This window comes from Gorilla gorilla, chromosome 14, assembly GCF_029281585.2.
Source record: "Gorilla gorilla gorilla isolate KB3781 chromosome 14, NHGRI_mGorGor1-v2.1_pri, whole genome shotgun sequence".
Lineage (NCBI taxonomy): Eukaryota > Metazoa > Chordata > Mammalia > Primates > Hominidae > Gorilla > Gorilla gorilla.
The window spans coordinates 84,000,792-84,027,013 of record NC_073238.2 but is presented as its reverse complement, the minus strand read 5'-3'; the positions used below and the strand labels follow the sequence as shown (position 1 = coordinate 84,027,013).

Below are 26,222 nucleotides of genomic sequence, written 5' to 3'. Positions count from 1 at the left end.
AATATCCCTGAAGAACATTGATGTGAAAATCCTCAATAAAATACTGTCAAACCGAATCCAGCAGCACATCAAAAAGCTTATCCACCACGATCAAGTTGGCTTCATCCCTGAGATGCAAGGCTCATTCAACATACGCAAATCACTAAACATATTCCATCACATAAACAGAACCAATGACAAAAACCACATGATTATCTCAATAGATGCAGAAAGGCTTTCGATAAAATTCAACATCGCTTTATGTTAAAAACTCTCAATAAACTAGGTATTGATGGAACGTACCACAAAATAGTAGGAGCTATTTATGACAAGCCCATAGCCAATATCACACTGAATGGGCAAAAGCTGGAAGTAGTCCCTTCGAAAGCCAGCACAAGACAAAGATGCCCTCTCTCACCACTGCTATTCAACAGAGTATTGGAAGTTCTCACCAGGGCAATCAGGCAAGAGAAAGAAATAAAGGTATTCAAACAGGAAGCGAGGAAGTCGAGTTGTCTCTGTTTGCAGATGACATGATTGTACATTTAGTAAAACCCACTATCTCAGCCCCAAAACTCCTTAAGCTGATAAGCAACTTCAGCAAAGTCTCAGGATACAAAATCAATGCGAAAAAATCACAAACATTCCTATACGCCAATAATAGACAAACAGAGAGACAAATCATGAATGAATTCCCACTCACAATTACCACAAAGAAAATAAAATACCTAGGAATACAGCTAAAAAAGGACATGAAGGACCTCTTCGATGAGAACTAGAAACCACACAGGGTGGGGAAGGACAAACACCGTGGCCTTTCAGGGGGTGGAGGCTAAGGGGAGGGAGAGCATTGGGACAAATACCTAATGCATGCAGGATTTAAAACCTAGATGATGGGTTGATAGGTGCAGCAAACCACCATGGCATATGTATACCTATGTAACAAACCTGAACGTTCTGCACATGCATCCCGGAATTTAAAGTCAAATAAAATTAAAAAACAAACAAAAACAAGCTACCATGTATTTCAACCAATAAAAAGTCATTATGCTTAACTGGGAAAAATATATTTCTTCCAAAATTTTAAAGCAAATTTATCAAGCTGACAAGTCTTAGGCTTTCAGTTGTTTACAGAGACTTCAGCGATGATAGACCTTTATTAATTTAGAAATGCTTCCAGGCTAGTGTCATGTCCTTGGAATCTTGGCAGGAATCTGAAAAGTGTAGTATAAGAGTAATGCACAACTTGCGACAGGCTGCAATTATAAGTGACCCTTCCCTTTCATAGTTGCCTTTGATCCTTGCACCAAGTTTAATCTCAATTTTCTCTTTCATTAAGAAGAGGTTTTTACTAACAAAGTTCCAAGTCCTTCATACACATAGGACTTTGGTTTGTTCACCAAGATAATTTCCTAGGTGAGGATATTCCTTGTTTTTTTTTTTGAGACAAAGTCTGGCTCTGTCGCCAGCAGTGGTGCCATCTGGGCTCACTGCAAGCTCCGCCTCCCGGGTTCACGCCATTCTCCTGCCTCAGCCTCCCGAGTAGCTGTGACTACAGGTGCCCGCCACCACGCCCAACTAATTTTTTTTGTATTTTTAGTAGAGACGGGGTTTCACCATGTTAGCCAGGATGGTCTCTATCTCCTGACCTCGTGATCCGCCCACCTTGGCCTTCCAAAGTGCTGGTATTACAGGCGTGAGCCACCGCACCCTGCAGAGGATATTTCTTATTTACAAGATACTCAATTCTTAGTCTTTCTCTCTGGAACCCCCAATACACTGTCAATACTGTGAGATTGCTAGTTTTGTATGATATTATATTGTTTTAACTCATTTTACTCAAAATATAAATATCTTATTTAAGACAATTACTTATATTTATTTTGGAGTGTATGGAGTTGTGAAAGAAATTCCAGTTGAGATCCAAAGGTATTTGTTGACCTTTTAATAGTATGTTTAATCCTCATTAATTTTTATGATAATTATACATAAACAGAGCTTTTGAAGTTACTAGTTATTAAACTCAAGAATTTCTAAGCTCTTTTACATTAAAAGTAAAGCACTATTCTTTACAGAACTTCAAATCCCTGATGTAGAAATTATGTACGATTTATTTTATTTTATTTTAATGTATTTTATTTTTTTGAGACGGAGTCTCGCTCTATCGCCCAGGCTGGAGTGCAGTGGGGCGATCTCAGCTCACTGCAACCTCTGCCTCCCAGGTTCAAGCGATTCTCCTGCCTCAGCCTCCTGAGTAGCTGGGATGACAGGCGCCTGCCACCACGGCTGGCTAATTTTTGTATTTTTAGTAAAGGCGGGGTTTCACCATGTTGGTCAGGCTTGTCTCAAACTCCTGACTTTGTGATCTGCCCGCTTTGACCTCTCAAAGTGCTGGGATTGCAGGCGTAAGCCACCGCTCCCGGCCCATGTACATTTTGTATTTGGGACAGACGCTTATGTCATTGGGACTATACGGCAAAAACTAGTGCAGGAGCGTCAAAATGTGTCCCTGTTGTAATATTAAGTGAGAAAAGTGTATTCTACAATATTTTGATTATTTGAACTACATAAACATCACTAAGTCATAAGCATTTAAAATCCTCTTCTATTACAATGAATTGTTTCATTCTTCACTCTCATTTTGTTTCAATACACTCCATATTCCCATTAGTTGAATCTACTTGAGAAGTTGTCATTTGGGGATTCAAGAGTGAATGAATAATATTTGAAGGGCAAGAAATCTGGACAAGGACATTATCTCATGTTTAAAATAATGTCTTATTGCAATTTTACACAGATAATGGAGAGGTATCATGATTCTTAAAATCTCAATCCCCCAAAGAAGAGTGAATTATAAGTTCCTTAAAAGACCTTTACAACATAGGTTACATAAAATTAGCATTAATGTTAGAGTGGCTATGAACATTTACATTATGTTATAAAATATTGTCTACAGCCAAAAATAGTATATCTTTTCTGACATATTTAAGATTCATATGTATATTTGATATGTTTGTATGCAAGGTTAGTCTTACTCGTGCAAAATATAAAGATTCAGATACTTTACAGTCTTTATAAGCTCGGTGAAATATATATGCACCCCATATTTCCAAAAACAGAAGAAAAAGAGGAAAGGAATAAAAAACAGGCAAAAGGAAAAGAAGTAAAGCAAATTGCCCCAAACGCAATGATTAATCATGTCCCTTCCCAAAGCCTTGATGTTTCTTTAATAGAAGAAAGGTCAATGATTTTTATGTATAAGCAAAATTAACAATTATAATTTATCTGTATTCTAAGTGAGTTAGAACACTGCTGAAAATGTTTGATTGGATTTTAGATTCAGAGCAAGTTCTGATTATGGAATATGAGATTTTGGGTAATGAGGGACATCATGATTCAGCTTCCTCATGGCTCAGGGGAATCTGGTACCAAAGGAGAAGAGAGGTCTATATCTCACAATTGTAAATCCAATATATGCTTGCTCACTTCACATAATGTCTGATCATTCCTGATAATGTAGATATACTTGTATAATGTTCATATGTTTAATTTTGAGCTTTAACAAAAATAATTCTGCTACTTTTGATAAGAAACCTATATATATAAAAATTCAAAATATTAAACTAGTAAAATATGTTAGAAAAATGTGTTTTGCCATTATTTTGCACAAAATATTGGAAATGTTTTTATTGCTGAGTTATCAATTTCTACACTTATAAAAATAATGACTTAATTAACTTCCTACTAAATATATGTTCCCATTGCAGTGTGTTCTATTTTGGGGGGCAGGAGGGGGAGATTGGCTTTATTTGTGTCACTGACACACAAATGGCTACATCTGGAGAAAATTTTGAGACCTATTATATTATCTAGAAAGTCTTTGTATACATAAAATGAATTCCAAGCAATTGTAAAAGAATTCTAGTGTTAGAAACACTACTTAAATATGAGTAGTAAAATATAGGGCAAGCTACCAAGAAATATCATTAATAATAAACACTTTTTGGAAGAGGGGGACATTTTTCCAAAAGAAAAAAAAAGTTACTTATGTATTAAATCCAGAAGGTGGCAATCTTGTACTATTCATTGTATTATGCACACTTGTCATTTTTCTCTTCTCTCTTCTATACACACATACACACACACACTCACACACTTAGATGTAGGTATGCATATTTAGAAGTCTAAACACATAAAACTGCATGCATGCATTTATACAGTGGATACTTGTTCACATGGCAACATTGCAATATAATTTATATCATTGTCCTATTTTGCCAGGTATATGGAGTTAACAATATATTTTAGTACTTAATTTGGAATATTCATAAATATATCAAGAAATAGTTTTTGATGCAAAGTTAGTGCATACATGCATTATTGAATAATCATTTTATGTTTCATCAATTATGCAATACAGTATTAAGGCAAAAATAATTTTGTTATGGAAAATTCATTTTCAAAATTGAAATATAATTGTATCAATACAATCAATTGTTTTTATGGTTTTATTTGGGTTGTTTGCAGTGAAGCACAAACATATCAAGTAGGATAGAAAGTCAGTTGTGATAATTCAATGTATTTAAATGCAAATTTAACATACATAGTACATTGTAATTCTAGATCAAGGAATAAACAATATGAGTGAGTCAAATATATTAGACTTCAATAACTAGATAACTAATTCTTAGTTATGTAAACTATTCTTAGGGGTGATGTCTCCAGCAAATGTGTACCTACATGAGATCTAGAGGCTAAGTAGAAAATAAAAGAAGAAAATAGCTACAGACGAACATGTGGTTTAAAAAATTAAGACTAAAGAACAAAGAAGTAATTTCAAATCGTTTTAAAATATAAATGAATATGTGAAGTAATCCTACAGATGTGTAAAGACTTTATTTCATTTTATTTGTGACAAACCAAATTCTATTTTTTTCTAGGTTATACAACCCATTTCGTTCATTTATGAATCAATTTTCTGTATCATTTTCTTTTCACTTGTATGGAGACAATGTGATACCGTGGACATAACATGGGGCTTTAGCCTAAAACCAAGCTGGATGCATGCTCTTGCCTCCTGCAAACTAGTAACCTGACCTTGAGCAAGCTACTTAACCTGTCTGAGAAACCTACAGCCTGTTGAGGAAATAAGGGCGATGTTACATTACAGTACAAAGTTGTTGCGTGTCATAGTTCATACTTTATAAAAGTTAGTTTCTTTTATACTTTCAAGTTTTGTTCTTGGTGTAGTATTTATAATGCTAGGTAGGAAATTCAAAAACAATTTTACATTATGGCTTTTATGGTGCTTTTGCAAATCTGATTACAATATAGGAGTCTTTTCTAAGTGCTCCACGTTTTATTTTCCCCAAGAAAACATATAAATTCATGCACTTGTAAAATTCTGTTTTTTGAAACACTCCATTTTCACAAAAAGTAGGATCATTTTTCCTGTGTAAAAATGGTTAAAATTTATGTCATTTTTCTTCTTGCTAAGTTGTTAAAGAAGTCTTACATAACTTATATTTGTATTCTTATAAAAATATTTCTAATTGGGTTGACAATAAGTTTTGTGGCTTGATTATCTTCTAGAAACTTTAAAATTGCATTGACATGTGCTTTTCATAAGATGTAAATGCACCCATAAACTGGTATGTATGATTAAGTATAAGTGAAACATTTCAAAAGCTGAATTAGATACAGATTCTCCCAAACTACTAAGTGGTATAATTGTTCTGGATAGGTTTCTTGCATTAATAACCCAGTCAATAGAAACATTTAATTTCCCAGAATGAAAACCTGATGAAAAAGAAAAAAGTGGTGGTTGGAGGTGGGGGGATTGTGAAAAGAACTACGAGCCACAGTAATTGACAATAGCAGGATACCTTTAAACTTCCATTTTCTGAGGTTTTTCTGAGAAGGAAGAAAAATGAAGTTAAACAGCATCCTGTTCTCTAGCCCTATATAGTAGCATAGACATTTTTAATTACTATTAAATAAATTCAGTTATGTTACTTTGAAGTTTAAATGCCACTTCCAACTTTTAGTAATTATTGCAGGTAGAATTGCATGAGAATTTTATATATTTAATTAGGTATGTTTTTGGCTATTAGTACAACTTATTTGCCCATGAAGAATTAATGAAAATTAATTTTGATTTAATTTTTGATTTGATTTATTTAATCAAATAATGGCTTTTTTATTTTTTATTTTTATTTATTTAATCAAATAATGGATGGGCTCCAGAGCCCATCCCAATAAAATAATATAACTTTATTTTAAGCTGTTTTCTTTTTATGTAATATATAAAATTATACTGAATTCTAAATAGCTTGAGCTTGACGTAATTTTTAAAAATCTGAATTTGATGCTTCATAAATTAGTAAAGATTTACTGTAACAACCAGTATCAAGCTTTTTTAGCCATAAAATATAATGCTATAGCAGAATTTTTAGATAGTAGAATATATTAATAATATTTGATGATATTTCTTGAACTGTAGTTCATATATAATATATTTGAACTAGTATACAGGTAATTTTTCATCAAGGTGACCCCAATCTTTTTTTTCTTAATAAGAAATGTACTCTGGGTATACCTTACTATTAACATGGGAAAATGAAACAAAACATTATGCCATCATTTTTAACTTTTCACTAAATAATAATGTACACAAGCATTAACTTCAATACAGTCTCTTTGAAAACTCTGCAGATTTATGTGAATTCTATTATTTGGTAAAATAATGCAACACCTGGGTAGATAAGCTAAAGAAAAATTTACAAAGGATATATATATATATATAAAAATATATATTTATATATATTTATATATTTATATATATATTCATTCAGTATTCTCTCTTTTTATAATTTTTATATAATTTTTTTGTAATAGATGAAGTGTCACTATGCTCCCCTGGCTAGAGTGCGAGTGCAGTAGCTCTTCGCAGGTGCCATGATAGTGCACTGCAACTTTGAACTCCTGGGCTCAAGCAATCCTCCTGCCTCAGCCTCCCGAGTAGCTGGGACTCCAGGTGCATGTCACTATGCCCGGCTTTGCAGCATTATTTCTAGATGCAATGAATTGAAAATAACAGTCAACAATATTGGAGTGATGCTTAGTATGACAAAATGAGATGACAATCCCTTAAGCCATTCAAAATCATAATTTTGAAAAATATTTGAGTGTATAGAAAATACTTGTAATAATCATTCAGTCATAATTTTACAAATGTTTGTTAAACATCCCCATAGGCTGAGCCCCTTACTGAGCTCTGAGTTTGGTGTCTTGCACATCGCTGACACTCAGTAATGTGAAGACCAAAACAGAATCCTTTAGGCAGTCCTTCAGTTTGGTGTGCATAGAAAAAAGACATGTAATTTCATTCACACAATAAATTTATTAGTGGGGGTGAATTTGGGTGATCATAATATTTTCATTTACAGACACTTTCAAGTCTCAATAATAGGCATATATTAATTAATGTGGTAAATATAAGAAAATAAATATAGGTACACATACACACAGACACACACAGGCAGACAGACACACACACACACACACACACACACACACAGTGCTCTTATACCTTAAGCCACAGATTTTATCACAGTTTAAATTCCAAACAAGGAAAGTAAATAATCCTCCTACATCAACTGTAGGGCTCTAACACTAAAAGTCCAAACATCATTAACAAAGTAGACACAAGCCCAAATACCAAATAGCTCTCATGATGTTAGAAAAAAATTATATTACAAAAAACCCACATAAAAAAAACAAAAAAAACCCCTAAATCCAGAAATCCTGTTACTCATGTAGTTCTTACTGCTTTTTATTTGAATTGTTCTTTTTCTTGATAACTTTCTCCTCTCTGAATCAGCACTGATATGTTCTTTATTAATATTTTCATTTTCTTCCCCATTAAACTCTTTGAAATATTAGGATCTAAAAATATTTTATGTCTAGTTTGAATGAATACAGACAATTTTACATCACCTCTTACAGTATCATCTGTGTTAAATCATATAATATTTGCAAAACTTATTTGGCAAGGGATTTTACTGGAACAATGGCACACAAACCAGCATAAAGCAGTGTTTATTTACAATATGTTATGTGATTTTTTAAAATTTAAAATTAATTTGCTAAATGTCATGATATCCACTTAATGTGAATATTGCTGGTTAGGTTAATTCACTTTTTTCTTCAAACTTATTAATATCTGAACTTTTTTTCTATTCAGAACTCACCTTAATGCTTATAGAATAAGGCAAAAGTATGTTAGATAACTTTTTACACAATTTCCAATGCAGTTTTCATACTAAAGTTTTAAAACTGATGATTTAGTAACAACTTTTGATGTACTCTATTTGAATGTCAAATCCAGGCCCATCTGAATCGAAGATTTAAAAAAAAATAAATCTGAGGATCACAAGTTCAGAAACTTAGAACCGTATTTAGAAATTGCAAAGTATATTTAGCCAAGATTTCTGCTGCTTTCAGATTAGTAGATGAGTAATACTAGTATGCAACTGAAATTCTGTGCATGGGGTGTTCTGAAAACCACGACATCTCACTTAGAGAAGGAATGGCTCATAATTTCTCAATCAGATGTTGCTACCAATTGTACTGGTACACCATCTAAAAAATAAATGCTTCTTGCCATTGCTACTCTCTATTAGTATTATTGTTTTTATATTATTATTATTAATAATATTATTGCTGTTATCATTCATATATTTACAACCTGTGCTGATGGGACTCTGCTAGTACTGCCAGACACATGATCTTCATGGAAACTGCTATACAGAAGAGAAATAGATGCTAAAAACATTTGGGCTTGCAGGGTACCCAGAAATCAATTGGTACATATATAATAATGAAGAGATATTTGCACGCATTCAATACATATATATTTTAGAAGGTATACAAATTCACAAAGGAGTCACTCTTCATTTTGATATACTTTGCAATACACATAATTACCCATGGTGTGTGCTGGCTGCAATGATTAATTTTGTAATTGCGATTATTAGCTCGCATGAAAACAAGACATCTCACAATGTCATAATAATAAGTCTTAAAGAAAGTTTTTCTTTAATGATTCTTCTCGATAAATCTATGGTGCTGTTATGTTAAACTATTTGACGTTTTGTGTTTTTTAAAATACCATTGTCCTCCATTTCCCTTACTCTATCTTAGTATTTATTCATGTATTCATGTATTTAACAAACATTTTTGTGTGCCTACGTGTGACAGACCACCTTCTGGCAAAGATAATATAGCTATGAACAAAATATATGAAAGGCCTAGCTTTCAGAAAGATTTAACTGGGGCAAGACAAAGAAAATGAACAAGGTATATAACACTTAAAATGTAATGTGGGTATAGGAGAGGAAGATCATACGAATGGAAAAATGGATTCAAGAGGAATGGTGGTCAGGGGACTGATCTGTGAAAATGTGATATTCCTACAGAAACCTGAAGGAGATGAGAGAGTGAACCTTGTAGATATTGGGAGAAGGATATTCTTGGGAGAAGGAACAGAGAGAGCAAAGGTATCACAGTTTATTGTTTCTCCAACAAGAACTTCAAAGTAATAAATATGCTCAAAGTAAAATATACAGCAATACAGCTTTATTTACATAAATTATAATCTGAAAAACCAAAGCAATTATCTAGATTATTAACACATTAATATCCCTATAGGTTGATTAGATGGGTTTTGCTAAAGTAACCTGGGAGAATGTAATACATTTTAATGTTACATTCTGATACGCTAATACTTCATAAAGTTAGCAAATGTGTACAAAGAATCTTTGTTTTGCCAGTAATTCTTCTGGGCCTCCAAACTCTCAAGGTAAGTAAGTCCCAGGTTTTGCTCCCTGAAGAGTCATTCTTGTAGGAGACACAGACACAAGTATAATTCATGGTAATATAATTTAAGTATCACTGTGGAAATGTATACAGAATGCTACTGCAAGAGATGGATAGTTAATTTAGCTTAGAGAAGGATAGAAAGGGCTTCATAAAGAAAGATATGTTCTAGTGTGACCTTGTAAGGGGCTGGACATATTCAAGGCCAAGTAAAGGAGAGGTAAGAAAATTCATAAAGCAAACAAACAAGATAATTCAACACAATTGTAACATAACTCTTTTGAGGACAGTGTTTAAAGATACTTTATAGGAGTTGATTATTATGAGTTAATGAGTGGTCTTGTTTCCACATCAGCTAATGAAAACAATCATTATAATAAATTATAAAAGCTTATATTGACTGAGTGCTTTGTATGTGCAAAGTGAGTCATTAATCCTCAGAGCAACTCTGCAAAATGGGCACATTTGTAACTCCATTTTGGAGGACAGAATATTTAAATCAAGTAATCATTCAAAGGTCAAGAGAGTACCTGGTTGAAACAGGAATAAACTACTTGTTCTTACTTGTTCTTTACTATAAGGTCAAATTCTTAAGTTTTGCTTACTATAAGCAGTGGGGAAGGCTCTGAAGCTGACTCACTGAGCTGGAGGACATTATAGATGACTGTGTCCTATCCATTTTACAAACAAAGAAAATGGAGTAAAATGAATTGGCTCCTTCTCCATATTTACAAATTCAAAGGCAAAACTGGAAAACGACTCTAGTCTCTTTATTTGGTATTTCATATTTGGCAAGATTTTCTAAAATAGTATTGTGCCCATTTAGAAACAGATCTCATCTCCTTCCTTCCTGTCAGCACATTTTCAGAACGTATCTGCTTAGTAAATCCTGAATGATTTATTTTTGAAAACAAAATACAGACCAGATTCAAGAAACTTTACCCCAAATTTCTATTTTTGAGATCTCGGATACATTTATCTCTTTGGCAATGAGTTCTTCATTTTTATAAAATAAAAAGTTGAATCGAATGTAATATCTTATACCTCTCAAAATCAATGGTAAATGCTGCTACTTTTCATTCTTCTAATTGTGCCCTTGGGTATTGCTAAAATGTCAGTTACCATTGAAAATAATATTTTACATTTGTCCAACTGAAAGGATCATCCAAATTTTAACACATTCGCTTTTTTAAAAATAAGGTATTTGCAGATTTTGTTATTTTAAAATTCCCTGTACAGTGGAGAAAGCAGATATTCAAAAGGTTAATTTTAACACTACTCATTCAGTAAGTGGTAAATGGAAATTCAACCACAGTCCTTCTGATTCAATGTCCATTAAATACTCTGCTAAATTCAGTGGTCTTTTGAATGTAGCACAGTTTTACGACCTATGATGTGACTAAATGAGAAATCAGAGCCATGAAACATGAACAAAAATCAAGAAGAACAGAATCTGCAATCAATTTGGGAAAGACGTTGAAAGTAAAATAACTACTGATGGAAGGATTTGAAATTGCTTTGAAAAAATGGAAGCCGGCATTTCTTAATCAATCTTGGGATAGTTGGACACCTGATTTAAAAGGACGACAGATTGACTTCAGAATCTGGTAAGCTGTCGGTGAAATTTAGTCATTAGAGTGTTATTATTTCATTCAAGGTTATTAATTCACTTTTTAACATAACTTTAATGCCTTCTCTTCATTTGTCAGTTATTGGCTTTTGCCCTAGGTTGGATTTTAATTACATTTACTTTCTTTGTCATTAGATGTGATTTGCTAGGTCATTCTGCCACTTCAAAAATCAGTTGATGAGACAGCTGATGTACTTAATGAAACTTAGAGATGATTTTGTGTGAAATGATTCTCTCATTGTTATTTCAGTTCAAAATATGTTATAGTTTCTTTCTTGTCATATTCCGGATTAAAAATTAATACGTGTGTCTGCAAGAAAGAATGTATAGACTACAACAATATTTTGACTGTGATAATGCCATTCTGCTAAGATAGTTTATTATAGTGAGAGTATTACCGCAGAGAAAATCTTTTTTGTCATTGCCACTCAATGCTATTGAGAAACCCTTTTAATCCAAATAATTAGTGATAGGCAACTTAAGCCAAAGACAATATATACTTTGTCCTATAATTTTTTTCTTATAAAAGTTTTTGAGTGTTTATCCAGTTATGAGTTAAATCATTTGATACATATGTGCATAATACATATGTACATATAAAACAGTGCTTAGGGATATATACCCTTTAGGATTCTTATGACATTTTATGTGTGTATATAAATATGGATATATGTATGGCTGTTTGCAGCATACTAAAGGAAATACCAGTGTAAAAAGTAGTGGAATGTAGCATGAGAATTGAGTTGCTTTGTCTAGTGTCACTAGCCACATAAGCATTAGACAACATGGGATAAGATGGCATAGCGATGCTATGAGACAGTGGTGCAGGCTCTTGAAACAAAATGTTTGAATTCAATTTCAAACTTTTGTACTTATATAAGAATGAATTGGCAGAACTTCTTCTCTTTGTCTTAGTTTCCTAATCTGCAAAATAGGGATTATTTTATAGATTAGGAGATATTTTTATGAAGCTAATACAAACATGAATTTTGTTCGTGTGTAGATACGTTACTTATAATATTTCCTGGAAAAAATAATCACTCCCTGAATGTTATCTATTACTGTTATTACTATCACATAGCAACATTTTAAATTTTAATGTCAATTTTTCCTCATAGATTACATGCATAAGTTATGAGCCAAGGTTGTTTGCTAAAATATCTGCAATCCGTAAATCATTTTTTTCTGATTTGTCTCCGCCTCCTATCTCTAGTCTACCTTGGGATGATCTTAGCGTACAGCTGTAGCACTAATGACCTGGAGGTCAATGACACAGTTCCTGTTTCTCTTAATCTGTGAGAGGCACCAAAATGAGGGAGAACTATCAAGATCTAAGAACATGTCTTTTTTGTATTGTTCAGTAGCAAAACTTTGTGAGGAGCACAATGTGGGAATATGATCATTCAGTTTATGGTAGTAATTATTCAGAGACCAAAGTAGATATTCTTTTTCAACAGTTCAGGATTAGTAAATTCTGGTTCTCGGAGTGAGAGATGGATTCTCAGCAAGACTCAGTCCTCTGTTTTGAACCTGGATATTGATTCTCATAATGTCATTGATGGACATTAAAATAGTATTTTTTCTCCTTCTTGGCTCTGAGTCAGCTCTTCAAATGACCGTGAATTTATACTGAGCCAGAAGTGCTGAAGAAAGCTTCATTACTGGTGGATAAAGTGCAACATCATCATTCATTTTTTAATTTAGGCTCTGCTTAAAGTGTTGGAGGTTGTAATCAATTACATTAACACAAGATGCAATTTGACTCATTTGAGCAATTTTAATCAGGATTTCATCCTCATCATAGTGCTGAGACTGCTGTATTGAAAGAAAATAATGACCTTTTGATTGCAACAAGGGATGTTGTCTTTCGTGATTTTGTTGGACCTTTTGGCAGCATTTGATGCAGTTAATCATGACATTTTATTGGCTGGTTTATAGATTTTGGTAGAATCTTCTCAAATAAAATTAAAACCAATTCAAATGTTATCTCTCAGTGATCTATTTAAATGTCTGTTCAGTAAGGTTCTTTGATCTTACTGTAGGATTCTGTAAGAAAAGACCGCCTTGCTTTCCTATTTATATTTTGTACAAATGCACTTTCTTATAAATGAGTATTTTGGACTTTTATAACATCATAGAATGTTTTGGATAGTATTTAACATCTCTGGTTGAAAAATTAGTGAACTGTGTTTGCTGATGAAATACCTTATGTTGGCCAATTGTATTCCTTTATTAGGTATGTCTAGTTACATATCTCTAGCTCCTAATTTGGTTTCTTAGAGGGAGAGGGAGATTATATAGCATAGACATGCAATAAATAGGAAACACAGTATTCTTCTCTAAGTCCAGATATTTTCAGAGGGGTCTCAGAGGTCACAGTGACCAAATTATCAATAAGGTAGCTCTTGACATCATGTAATACTTTATTTACCTTGGATGCTTAACCACACTGACATTATATTTTTAATTATGCAGAAAGCAGCTAGAAGCTACTTGATATTGTTTGGCTCAGAGGCACAGGGAAAATACTAATGTCTTTCATCTTTTGTAATTTCATTGATGAGAAACTTAAAATTTAAATGAATATTAAAGGATCACCAGTTGTCAAATATAAATGTATGTTTCTGGAAGAAAATGGTTAGCAGTAGGCCTACAGATGATTCCCTCAATTGAATGGAGGGGTGGCCCCATGAAACAAAGAAGATAGCCTGGTCAAATATACTCATAAATAGTGTAATGACAAACCTCTTGCAAACATGTTACTGGTATTTGCTGGTGAAAAAGCCCTTATCTGTAAAATGTTCTTCGTATGTTGTACTTGTTTTAATTGCTTAGTATAAGCACATGTAGAGCACAGGGATTTAAGAGCATGGCTCCCTGGTAAAGGTCCTGTATGTTATGTAAATATCAGAGTATAAAATGGAGATGTATTACAACTAAAACAACTCAATTTTTATTTTAATCAATATAGCTGCGAACATTGTTTAGAGACTTGGTATGCTATTCTGTTCTACTCTTATGTAGCAAAAACAAAAAATGCCTCAAAACAAACAACAACAAACAAGACAACTGCAGTGGCAGTCCCTGGACTTCTCTGCTCTGCTTGTACATTGTGATCATTTCTATGGCTCAGATTCTTCATAAATCTCAAGCTCTGAGTGAGTCTGATTAGACAATGCAGTTCTTTTTATTGCAGTTTCTCAGAGGATTGCCAAAGAAATTGTTTTTACTTATTTTCTATGTCTTTTCTGGAAATAATATAGTATGTATTCCTTAAGATAATGAAATTAAATACTAAATATGATTCATGGATAATTATTTTAAATTGTATTTTAAATGAATTTGGAATTTTGTGTGAATAAGGATCCTTATATAAGTGGTCCTTTTCATTATAGTAGCACTAGTGTTAAACTGCTAATTATATTAACATATTATAGCTAAGCATTAATTTATCTTTTGATAATATTTCTGAATATGTACCTAGGGATTTATAATTTTCAGAACATATTTTTCATTATATTTATTCTAAACAATCTCTTCCTAGTAGTAATTTTTGTTATTTATTATTTACAGTATTCTGTCACCCAAACATTAACACTTTATTCCTTGGTTGTCTGCCTCTTCAACTCCCTAAGCCTGCATATTGTTTTAATCAACTTATTGCTTTTCCCAATCTTACTTTTGAATTTAATGATACAAAACCATGTGACAATAGCTCTAAATTCACAAAAAATTTCAATTTTATACAGCAATTCTTCAATATCCTTTAATCAAAACCCTCCTTGATTCTCAAAGCCTGCACTTCACAGACTATATTTTACATAGCAGATATCCTTATTTACAATTAAATAGCTTTAATGAGATATAGACTCCATCAATATTTTACCCTTTCAAACTAGAAAATTATCTGCATTGTAATACCACTTTCCCCTTAACCTATCTTAAATGAAGGTGTTTTTTGTTATTCTGAAGTATAATTTCTCCATTTAAAAAAATCTGAAACACATATCTTCTTCCCAATGGGAGTCTTATTCCATCAGTTGTCTTGTCTTCAACTTCATTGTCATTTTTTTCCCTGTCTAATTATTCTTGCCCACACCTCCCTTTTTTAAATACGGTAGAACTTAGATATAAATATAAGTACTGTCATCTTATCATAATGCGTCTTGTGTAGCTACTGAAGTATTTGTCTTTTCCTCCAAATCGTACAAGTTCTTAAAAGAGTAGCCTATGGTCTATAATCTCCAATCTTATATTTATTTAATTTTTTAGTACCTTGCCTATTACCCAACTAGCACTGTTCTTCCCGGTGTTACCAAGGACTTTTCAGTTTCCGATTTCAATAGTTGTTGTGGTGATGGTAGTTATTGTTGTTGCTCTGTATTACCTCATTTTTCTGAAGCATTTACTATTGGTGACCATCCATGTTTTATCTAATTTCTCTAATAAAATGTCTGGTCTCCTCTAACTTCTTTGTATGTTTATTGATTGTGTTCTTTCTTAGATCCTCATCTCAATTTGACCACTGAAACTTTAGTGCTTTCTAGGTTCTTTAACTGACCTACTCAATTCACTTATTTCCTTTGTTATCTTAAGAAGACTCATGGCTTTTTGCCAATGCCTAAATGTTGATAACCTCAAATCTCTCTCTTCTCCTACTGCTGTCTTCTGAAATGTAGAACAAAACTTGTAATAACATGCAGGATATCTGTACTTTGATTTATTTAACTTGTCCAAAACTTTACTCATTAGTTGTTACTGTCCTCAAAACATGCACTTGAAGGTACTATCTTTAATCCACTTACTTACATAAGCAGAAGCCCAGAAGTAATCTAGAGAGGTTTCCATTATAGTGTGTCCCAAATTGGTTGCAGGTATAGATTGATATTGTTCATCTCTGCCCTTTTGTGAGATGATTATCTCTCATTAAATGTAAGTTTATCTGTATATTCCAAAATGTTTTGAAATATTATTATTTTGTTTGTATTTTATGGTGTAAAAAATGCTTAGACTCTTCTTATAGTCTCATTTATGATATCTTAACAAGTCATTTGACTTGGTCACATCAATATATTAAATACCTCTCAAAACTGCTTCATATTTCCTATTACTTCCACCCCCAATTCTTTTGTTAAGAGCTTTTTCATATCAACCCTGGATTATGGCCAGAGCCATTTAATTAGCCTTCATGAATCTAACGTACCTCCAAACTCAATCCAATCTCTATAGCGCTGCCAGAGAGCTCTTCAAAACCTAGCATTCAATTTATTTGTTTAAAAATATCTCCAGATCATTATCCACTTTTAAAAAAGAAAATCAGTAAGCCACATAAGAAACACCCTCATATTACAGCAGCTGGCTGTACTGGCAGTCTGGTCCTTTTACCCAAATATTCTAATGGTTCATAACACTTTTCTTCAAGAAAATCTTCACTGATTTCCCTAAGTTGGGAGAGGCATCATGGTGTTTTTGTATAATCCTAATCACAATAATATTTACCCTGTCATGTTTCAGTTTGCTTGTGATCCAATTAGTCCATGGTCCTTTCAGAAGCTGTGAATCTGTATGAATTAATAAATATATCAGCATTAAAATGATCCTGTATTTATGAGTTAGTAAGTAATAGAAAGGCTGAAATATATAGACCACTTGTTTTAGAATGTCATTTTCTTTTCTGCCACTTGACTATACTAGCTGGTATATCAATTTATTCTCTTTCAAGCAATGCCCGTGCACACTTATCTCTAACATTTTGTATGTTGTTGCTGTGTTTTTTGCTTTAGAAACCACTATAGAAACCACCAGATTTCTAAGCAAAGAGAAACATAGTTTTGAAAGTAAAATTTGAGCATAGACTTTGCACGTTAAACTTGTGATGAATCATTTTAATTTAATTTGTGTATACTTGTGGGGTAAAATGTCATGTTTTGATATATATATAAATAAAATATAATATAAAGATTCAATCAAGCTAATTACCACATCCATTACCTCATCAACTTAACTATTTTTATAGTGACATCATTAAAAATATTATTTTAACAAGTTTGAAAGATATAATACATTATTATTAACTGTGGTCACCATGCAGTGCAATAGATCACTAAAACTTATTTTTTCAGTCTAAATGAAACTATGTACCTTGTGATTAACATCATCCCTATCCCCACCACTTTCCAGGCCCTCCTCCCCAACCCAGACTGTCTTTCTACTCCCTTTCCAAGAGAAAAACCGTTTTAGATTCCACATATAAGGTAAGATCATACAATATTTGTCTTTCTGTGCCTGGCTTATTTTACTTAGCAAGATGTCCTCACATTCCACCCATGTTGTCATTAATGATAAAATTTCTCATTTTCAAAGGAGAGATGAGTTTTTGTTAGAAAGGAGTAAAACCAATTGAGGCCACGTCTCAGGGGAGGAGAAGATCGGCATGGCATGGAAAAAGTCGAAGTCTGAGCAGAAATAAAGAAGAAATATATTTCAGACAGGAGGAACAGAGTACAGAATATATACAGAAACAGGAATTAAAATATGATTTATTAAAATATTTCCTAAACCCATATGTTAAAAATCTTTCACCTTTCAGTTATGGTTCATCTTAGACTTACCTACATCTTCTCATTTAATTATAAAATAATGTTATTTGCTATTTCTCACATAACAGAATTAAATCTTTTAAAGTTTAGCTGATTATTTTTGTTATTAAAAATAGCAAATGCTTACTATAGGAAATTGAGAAAATATAAACAATAACTGTATTTCTTTTCAGTTTTCCTAAATAATTTTTGACATTGATAGATTAAATGTTTTAGAGTTCATTTGAGCCTCTACTGAAGCTCTCTGCTTAATTTTATAATCAGCAAATCTCAAGATATAAAAATTTGGTAGAAAAAGAGACTAATTTTATTAACATTTATGTGATAAATAAGTGATATAATTCATTTTATTTTGGAAATTAGGAATAACGGTATGCTGACATAAATTTCTCAAGGCTTTAAATGATTTACCATTGTGAAGTTATTGGTAATTAAAATTATTACCATAAAATTTACTAATATTTTAATGTGTTCTAATTCTAATACCTCCGGGAAATAAGACTATATACAATATAAATAACCTCAAGCAAAATTTGAATCAGAATTTATTTCATTTCATTTCAATTTGAAATAAAAATCATTAATCCTAAAGGAATTCCTGCCTTTGTATCTATTTGAGATTTAAAAAAATAATCCTAATTAAGACAGTATTTATCACATCAACAGTTGTTCAGGCTTAATAATAATAATTTATCGGTAGCCTTATGACATTTTAACGACTTGATTCTCTAAATACTTAATATGTGAATCCAATCATTCTTTACACAAACATAGAATCAGAATTTGTTGGGCTCAATGTTTCCAGTGTTGAATCCTTTGAAAAGCCTTTGGTATGCTTTTACTACCTTATGCTATCTTGGACAAGTTATTCAAACTTTTTGAGATTTAATATACCTATCTATGAAATGCAAACATTTGCTAAATTAATATAATAATGAAATCAGTTAATGAATATAAAGCTTCATTACCAGGATAAGACATTAAAAGCAGAAATGTATTAAATGTAAATTTCTTCTTTCCAAACTACTTATTATAATCATACTTTACTATGCTCATATATATATCAGTATGTCCATCTACTATCTATTATCTATCTATATCTCTATTTATAATCTATCAAGAGAGTTTTAATGTTCAGACTCCCATCATGTGTTTCTTCCTTTATTGTTATATTTTTTTGCCAGCTTCTTTTCCTGAATGATAGACTCATATCTAAAGCTCCAACTTGATTTTGAAGAGACCAGATAAGGAGTATAATTAGTAAAAATAATAATCAATAAAATGATAAAGCAGAAAAAAATGAAACAAAGGAAAGCTAATTCCAAAGGGTTTACTTTTCCTGCAGGCAAAAAAATAGCCAAGTACCATATCTTGGTATTGACAGATTAATCAACAGTTTATAATATATTATACTGTCTTTTTAGTATCATCTCCCTCTGCTGCAGCAAAAATAAAATATTCACTCTCTTCTTAACTCCCACGGGATAAGAAACATGCAATTCTTGCCACATGATCATTTTTTTCTTACTGTTCTTTTCCTCTAATGCATTTAAAGTCTTATGGAAGCCCATCTTTCCCATTGCATTTTTTTCTCTAATAACATCAACTTATTTTTTCCAATTGCAATCTAACAGCTTCCCAGGACCACTGTATTGTCCCACCATATTCTGCTTTTTATTGTCAGTTTGTTTTAATGCACTTTGTTAAATCCCACTTGCTTATAGATAGAAAATATACCTTATGTATCTGGTAACTAAGAGATGAAGATTTTCCTATTATATACACTAAATACCAAGAAAAACTATATTGTCATTCATGGAAAAGGTATATGTAGTTAATGACAATTTTACTTACTGTATAATAGTGTAATTATTTACCTCTGTTTATATTTGTAAATTGCATTATTACATGGAATCAAATATTATTTTACCAAGCATATGGCTATAAATAAGATTTATAATGTAGTTAACAATAACTCATATTAGTCAGATATACAATAATGCCTATAAAACTATTCTGGAAACATGTTTTAATTTAAATTGAAAGCAAAAATGTGGCTAGCTCATAGAATAAGCATCCCCTAATTAACACCTTGAATAGGTGAAATGTATTAGAGGTGATGACCAATAAACTGTCAGAGAAATGCCTATTGGCAGAAGATGTTCAAAAAAGAACGAATTCATACTTTCGCCTTAAGAAGTGTAATAGTGTACATTTTTTAAAAAAGAAGTCTTTGCCACACAAAATAACCTTATGTTTTATTGAAGATTTGATGAGATACTTTGTGACAGTATCTCATAATCATATGTTTATGACAGATTAAGTGAGCTTAAGTAAATGTATAAGGCGAGCATGTCTTCACTGAAATATAATTTTCTGAAAATCTGTATGGAATGTTTATTACTATTGTTTATATTTAATCATTTAAACAATTTATTTTAATTTCAGCATATTCAATATTTTAAAAGAAATTTTTAAAGAAAATTTACAGAAATAGATGTTTCTTGAAATTATTATTTCAGGAAGATAGTGTATTTAGTACTTTCATAGAAATAGCTAGTTTAGTAGAAAATATTTCTAGTAAGATCAAGATTAAAAGTTTTATATAGATATGTTCTGTTAGTTTGAATATATTTTGTAGTCACAAACTATCCCATTACGTGTCTTATTCCATAGGCAGCTATGATAAGACAGACATTTTACTGAAGTTCTATTGCTAGGACTGAGTAAAGAACTTAAAATCTGTGCCTGCAAACAGGCTGACAACATTGCAATTTTGATATATTAGCTGCTCTTTAAATTATATCATTAATACTTATTTTTAAGACAAATATGATAGTAAAGCATTTTTAGTGAACTATATTCTATAGAAAATTTGCCCATTTTAAATGTTGTGTTTCATGCATGATGAATTCAAAAGTACTAAGGAAATAAATATTAATGTGTAACTACTGTTTAAAAAGAAAAGCAATAAACATACACACAGAGTAGTACTGCTAAAATTATCTTGAAGACTTTTAGAGTTAACTCATTTCATGAGTAACTCATGAAATAAAAATTTTCATTTTCTGTTCAAAATTATAATAATGTTGGGATCCCAAAGTACAATTTATCTAGAAATATTGCCTCTCACTCAGCTGCATAGATCAATGAAAGCTTAATATTATTTTTTTAATTATATATTATACACACCTCAGAGACATATGTTAAATAACATCATTCAGTAAGCTAAGAGATAGCATATAAACAATAGAAAATAAGTATGCATCTATACTATTCACATAAGTAGGACTTTCTGCCATCACAAAATTCCCCAGAAGATGTCAATGCAAGGCTGTAAGATGTTACATTCCAAACAGAAAAGTGAACTAAATCAATGAAAGTCACTGGGGACATCAAGAGTATAGCTACAATGTCAACACCAAATGACAAGATGCCAGTAAATTTGTTTGGAGAAAATTTGTTAGGTAAAGCAAAATAATTTTAAAAGATAGTTACATATTAAAGATATACTTTAAAAAGTAACATCACTATACAACTGAAAAATGTACTGTATATGAAGGTCTTTTAAAATATAATTTTTCTTTTAAATATACTAGCGACAAAAATCATCCAAATAAGAGAAATGTTGGGAAAATTATTTGAGAAATAGGTAGCTGAAAATTTCTACTTTCAAAATTAAATATTATAACACTTCAAATTTCCTTTTGAGCATCTATGTGTGTGTGTGTGTGTGTGTGTATTTAAAAGACACAAAAGCTCTATTTTATGAGAGAGAAGGAGACAGAGTGAGAGAGAGAGATGGCTGCACAACATGACAATTTATACAGCCATCCAGTGACCACACAGGGCTATTTCTACAAATCCTTCTCTACAGGGAGAACTTTGTATCTGTTCAGTACTTGTTCTCCCTTGCCTTTCTAAAATCTTTTCTAGACCTTACTAACCTATTTACTGCAACATAAATTAATTGTGACAGAAAGAATGGAAGTCTATATTTTTTTCTGTAAGAAAAACCATGTTATAAACTTAGTAGCCAATGACAAGTTTATAACTAGATGATATCTTAACATATAAACAAAACTTAAAAAAATGGAAAAATTCACGTCTCTTAGCTATGCACTTTAGAAAAAGCTCCAAAGAAGCATATAAATAAATCTCCAAATAAAACCAAGAATAGACATATATCTGGAAGACAGCTAGCAGTAATAAAGCTTCTCAAATAGAACTCCAGTACATGTCACATTAGAGAAATGAGGGCATGCAATGTGTTACTTATAGTCCTCTATAAATAGTTTAGTTTACGTGTTGTGTGTGCGTGTGTGTAACAAAAGATCATTTAATTTTTGTTAGTAAAATAGGAATTTTACCCGATAATTTATATTTCAGTTAGGTTTCTGGTTATGTGTGAGGTTGAACTTACATTTCTGAGTTATGGATATCATAGAACTGCCAAAATTAAAAGAAAATGGTGATCATTCAAAAATCATTCTCATAGCAGCTTATACTAAATGTGCATACATACTGCTGAAACTAAAATCAACACAAGAAGACAGTTGGTCAGTGCAGAATGTGTAAATATTTTGATTACTGAATTCTTAATAATCTTGGCAAAATTACAAAATCACAAAATATAAAGAATCGTACTTGGAAAAATAAGTTGAGTTTACACTGGGAAAATTTCTTCAAAACCTGCATGCTTTTCAATTTCTCATTTATTTCAGTGTTACTCAGGACATTGGTTAACAGTTTAATTCTATAGGTCTACCAGATTTGCTAGATCTTCAGAACCTCAACAATATCTGGTACAAACTGAACAACACCAATACTTATTGAATGGAGTATGTAATAGTTAACCGTAATTAATCTTTACATACTTTTGAAGATTTTACTAGATTTTTCTTACCTTTGTATAATACAAATTGTGATATAATGTATTGATTTTAATGATCATCACAGTACATATTTTATTCACAAGTTTTTTGATAGTGAACTTTTTTCATATTTTATTTTGGGAACAATTACTTTATTTGATAAAAATTTGGTATTCCCTATAACACATGTTATTTGAGGTAGTGATGAACATTTAGAAGCTGAGTTTCAGAATCTAGTATCCTTGCCTCTATGTATATCTTTCAACTTCTGAGATAACCTGAGCTTCTAAACTCTTTCATTTAAAGAAATGACTTCCTGGTATGAAATGTATGTGATGACAAACACATTGAATTAAGGTTTTTGAACACTACGGTTTGCAAAGCTAGATAATGTTGATAATATAAAAACTGCAATAAAACCTTGTCAATAGACAAACTCCAATAACACCTTGTCAATAGACAAACTCCAATAACACCTTGTCAATAGACAAACTCCAATGAAACCTTGTTTAGTTGGCAATCATTCTCAGTGAAAAATGTGTTCATAAAAAACAATGAAATACTTTCATAAATAACAACGAAATAACTATATATTCTCAAAGCATTTCACGGTATTAATATTTATCACAGTCATGCACAACTTAACAGGGATATGTTCTGAGAAATACATCAATAGGCACATTTGTTCTTGTGTGAACATCATAGAGTATACTTACTCAAACTTAAGTGGTGTAACCTACTACACACACTGGCTACATGGTATAAACCTATTGCTCCTAGGCTACATACCCATATAGCATGTTACTGTACTGAATACTGTAGGCAATTGTAACACAATTTTAAGTATTTGTGTACATAAATATATCTAAAGATAGAAAAGTGACAGTAAATTATGGCATAGAAGATAAAAATTGGCACACCTAAATGGGACACTTACTGAATGAAGGTTGCAACATTGGCAGTTGTTCTGGGTAAGTCAGTGAGTGAGTGAATGTGAAGGCCTAGGGCATAACTGTACATTACCTTATTCTTTATAAAGACTGTACACTTAGACTATGCTAAATTCATAAGACATTTTTCAAGTTATTTATTTTTTAATAATTAATCTTAGCTTACTGTAAGTTTTCCACTTTATAAACTTTTTCCTATTTAAAACTTTTTGCTCTTCTGTAATAACATTTAGCTTAAAACAAAAACACATTTACAGATGTACCAAAATATTTTCTCTATATTCTTATCCTATAAGCTTCTTTTCTTGTTGTTTTTTTCTTTGTTTTACATTTTAAAATTTTTGTTAAAAATGAAGACACAAACACACACATTAGCCTAGGCCTACACAGGGTCAGAACCATCAAGATATCACTAGGCAACAGGAATTTTTCAGCTTCACTAAAATATTATGGGATCACCATTGTATATGAGGTCTGTCATTAACCAAAACATTATTATTGCAGTTCCTGATTGTATTTCAAATGTATTATGATTTATTATCACTACATCCTTACCTATAGAAAGTCACCCAAAATAGAATTAAAACTGATAAAGATCAAGTTAACAACAATAAAAAGCAAAATAATAGAATAGCAATGCTTGTGTAGTAGTTTACTTATGAGAGAGTATGTTTGTTATCATGGCCAATTTTCCCCTTACTCTTCTCCTTCATCTTGTTATTGAGCATATTTTGGTATCAAATACACATTTGTTAATATCATACATGCTCAGATAAAATAATTTTAGGCAATTTATATTAACAATTATATAAAACCACCAAACATACTAAAAAGAAGCCAATTGTTGATTGAAGCTCTATTTTGTATCAGGCAATGTATACACAGTTTTTTATTTAATTAGCAAAATGGAATAAAACAAGGAAGAGAAAACTCTGTGATATATGCATTCTTCCATTTCATAGAAAAAAGAAATGGATCACACTTGGTTAAGTAACTTATTCAATTGTAAAGTGTCAAAGACCACTCGCATTCAAATTCAGAGTTCTACAATGTAAAATTCCATGCTTTTATAACTGTATACTAGTCCATCCATAATGTATTGCCAAAAATTAAATACTAAAGACATAAGAGGAGGAAGAAGTCCTATAGAGGACTCATTTTATTAATGATAAAATCCAAAATTTAGCTCTGAACATCTAGTGACCTAAAACTATTATCTACCAAAATGGTTTGCATAGCTGTTACTTTTTATATTCTTTAGGTTAAGATATATCTTCTGAAACATTCATTTTTTTTCAACTAAACCTTTGATAAGAGCGACTTATTGCACAAAGCATTTTAAATCTTTGGCAAAATATATACAAGAAGTATTTTCTTGATTTTACTTCAAAAAGATCTGCATCTTCTGAATACCAAGTGTATATGCAGACAATACTAGTGATGCTTTATTGAAAAGGTGAGTGCATTTGAACTCTATTCTGGTCTTAAAGGGAAATGGAGGGTGTCAGAGATACACATGCTTAAGAATGTTAACAATATGAATCTGACCTCTTCTTGTCAAGCAGGGGTCAAATAAGCTAAAGTATCCAAATGGGTGATGGGTTAACATACTGTGCCATAGGCCTTCTTCTGGAATCTCCGAAGGGCTGTACTGTGATGGTGCTCTAGTATGTTTCTTTCTGTATTTGATGTTAAAGGGATCAGAAATAGAGTTTCAAAGAGCAACATGAAAGTGATATAAGGTGTTCAATCCAAAGGTTATGAAAGATGATTTTATGAAGAAAATCAAAGGTGCTCTATTTGTAACCAAGGCTATTTCAAAACTATTGAAAGTATTTCTTTGGAATCAGAAGATATATATATGTAATCTGCTATAATGAATAGTAGTTACACGTGAAATCTAATTAAATAAAATATCATTGCAATGAAAACATGAAAAATATATAAAACTTTACAGGTACATAGTGTTTCACAGTTTGTAAACACTTTTCTGTACAGGATCTAGTTCAAAATATAAATCACTTACAAAACTTAGAAATAATAATAATGCTCAAAGATGGGGAAAAGGTTTAAACTTTTAGGTTGATTGATGCTTATGTTTTTAAAACTTCCTCACAGATAGTATTTTTTAGATTTAAAAAGTATGACTTGCCTGAAATCATAGGGAGCAAAAGTGTCACTCTTTAAAATCAGAGTCACCAGTTTCCCTCTGTAAAACCTACTGTTGCTAATCATAACAGGAACCACCCTGTGTATGTTTAAACGCCTTTTTAAAAAACATGTATTCATGAATTTCATATTTGTAATAGAC

General features: G+C 31.6%; 1 long non-coding RNA gene across 1 annotated transcript in view; it reads left to right on the top strand.

Moving 5' to 3' along the window:
• The window catches only part of LOC109029352 (uncharacterized), a 95,009-nt gene that overhangs the window by 56,179 nt on the left and 12,608 nt on the right, over window positions 1–26,222 (top strand). Inside the window, exons 2-3 of the long non-coding RNA XR_010130679.1 lie at window positions 9,459–9,539; window positions 11,233–11,465. This is a non-coding gene — a long non-coding RNA (uncharacterized lncRNA). The remainder of the gene's footprint in view (window positions 1–9,458; window positions 9,540–11,232; window positions 11,466–26,222) is intronic.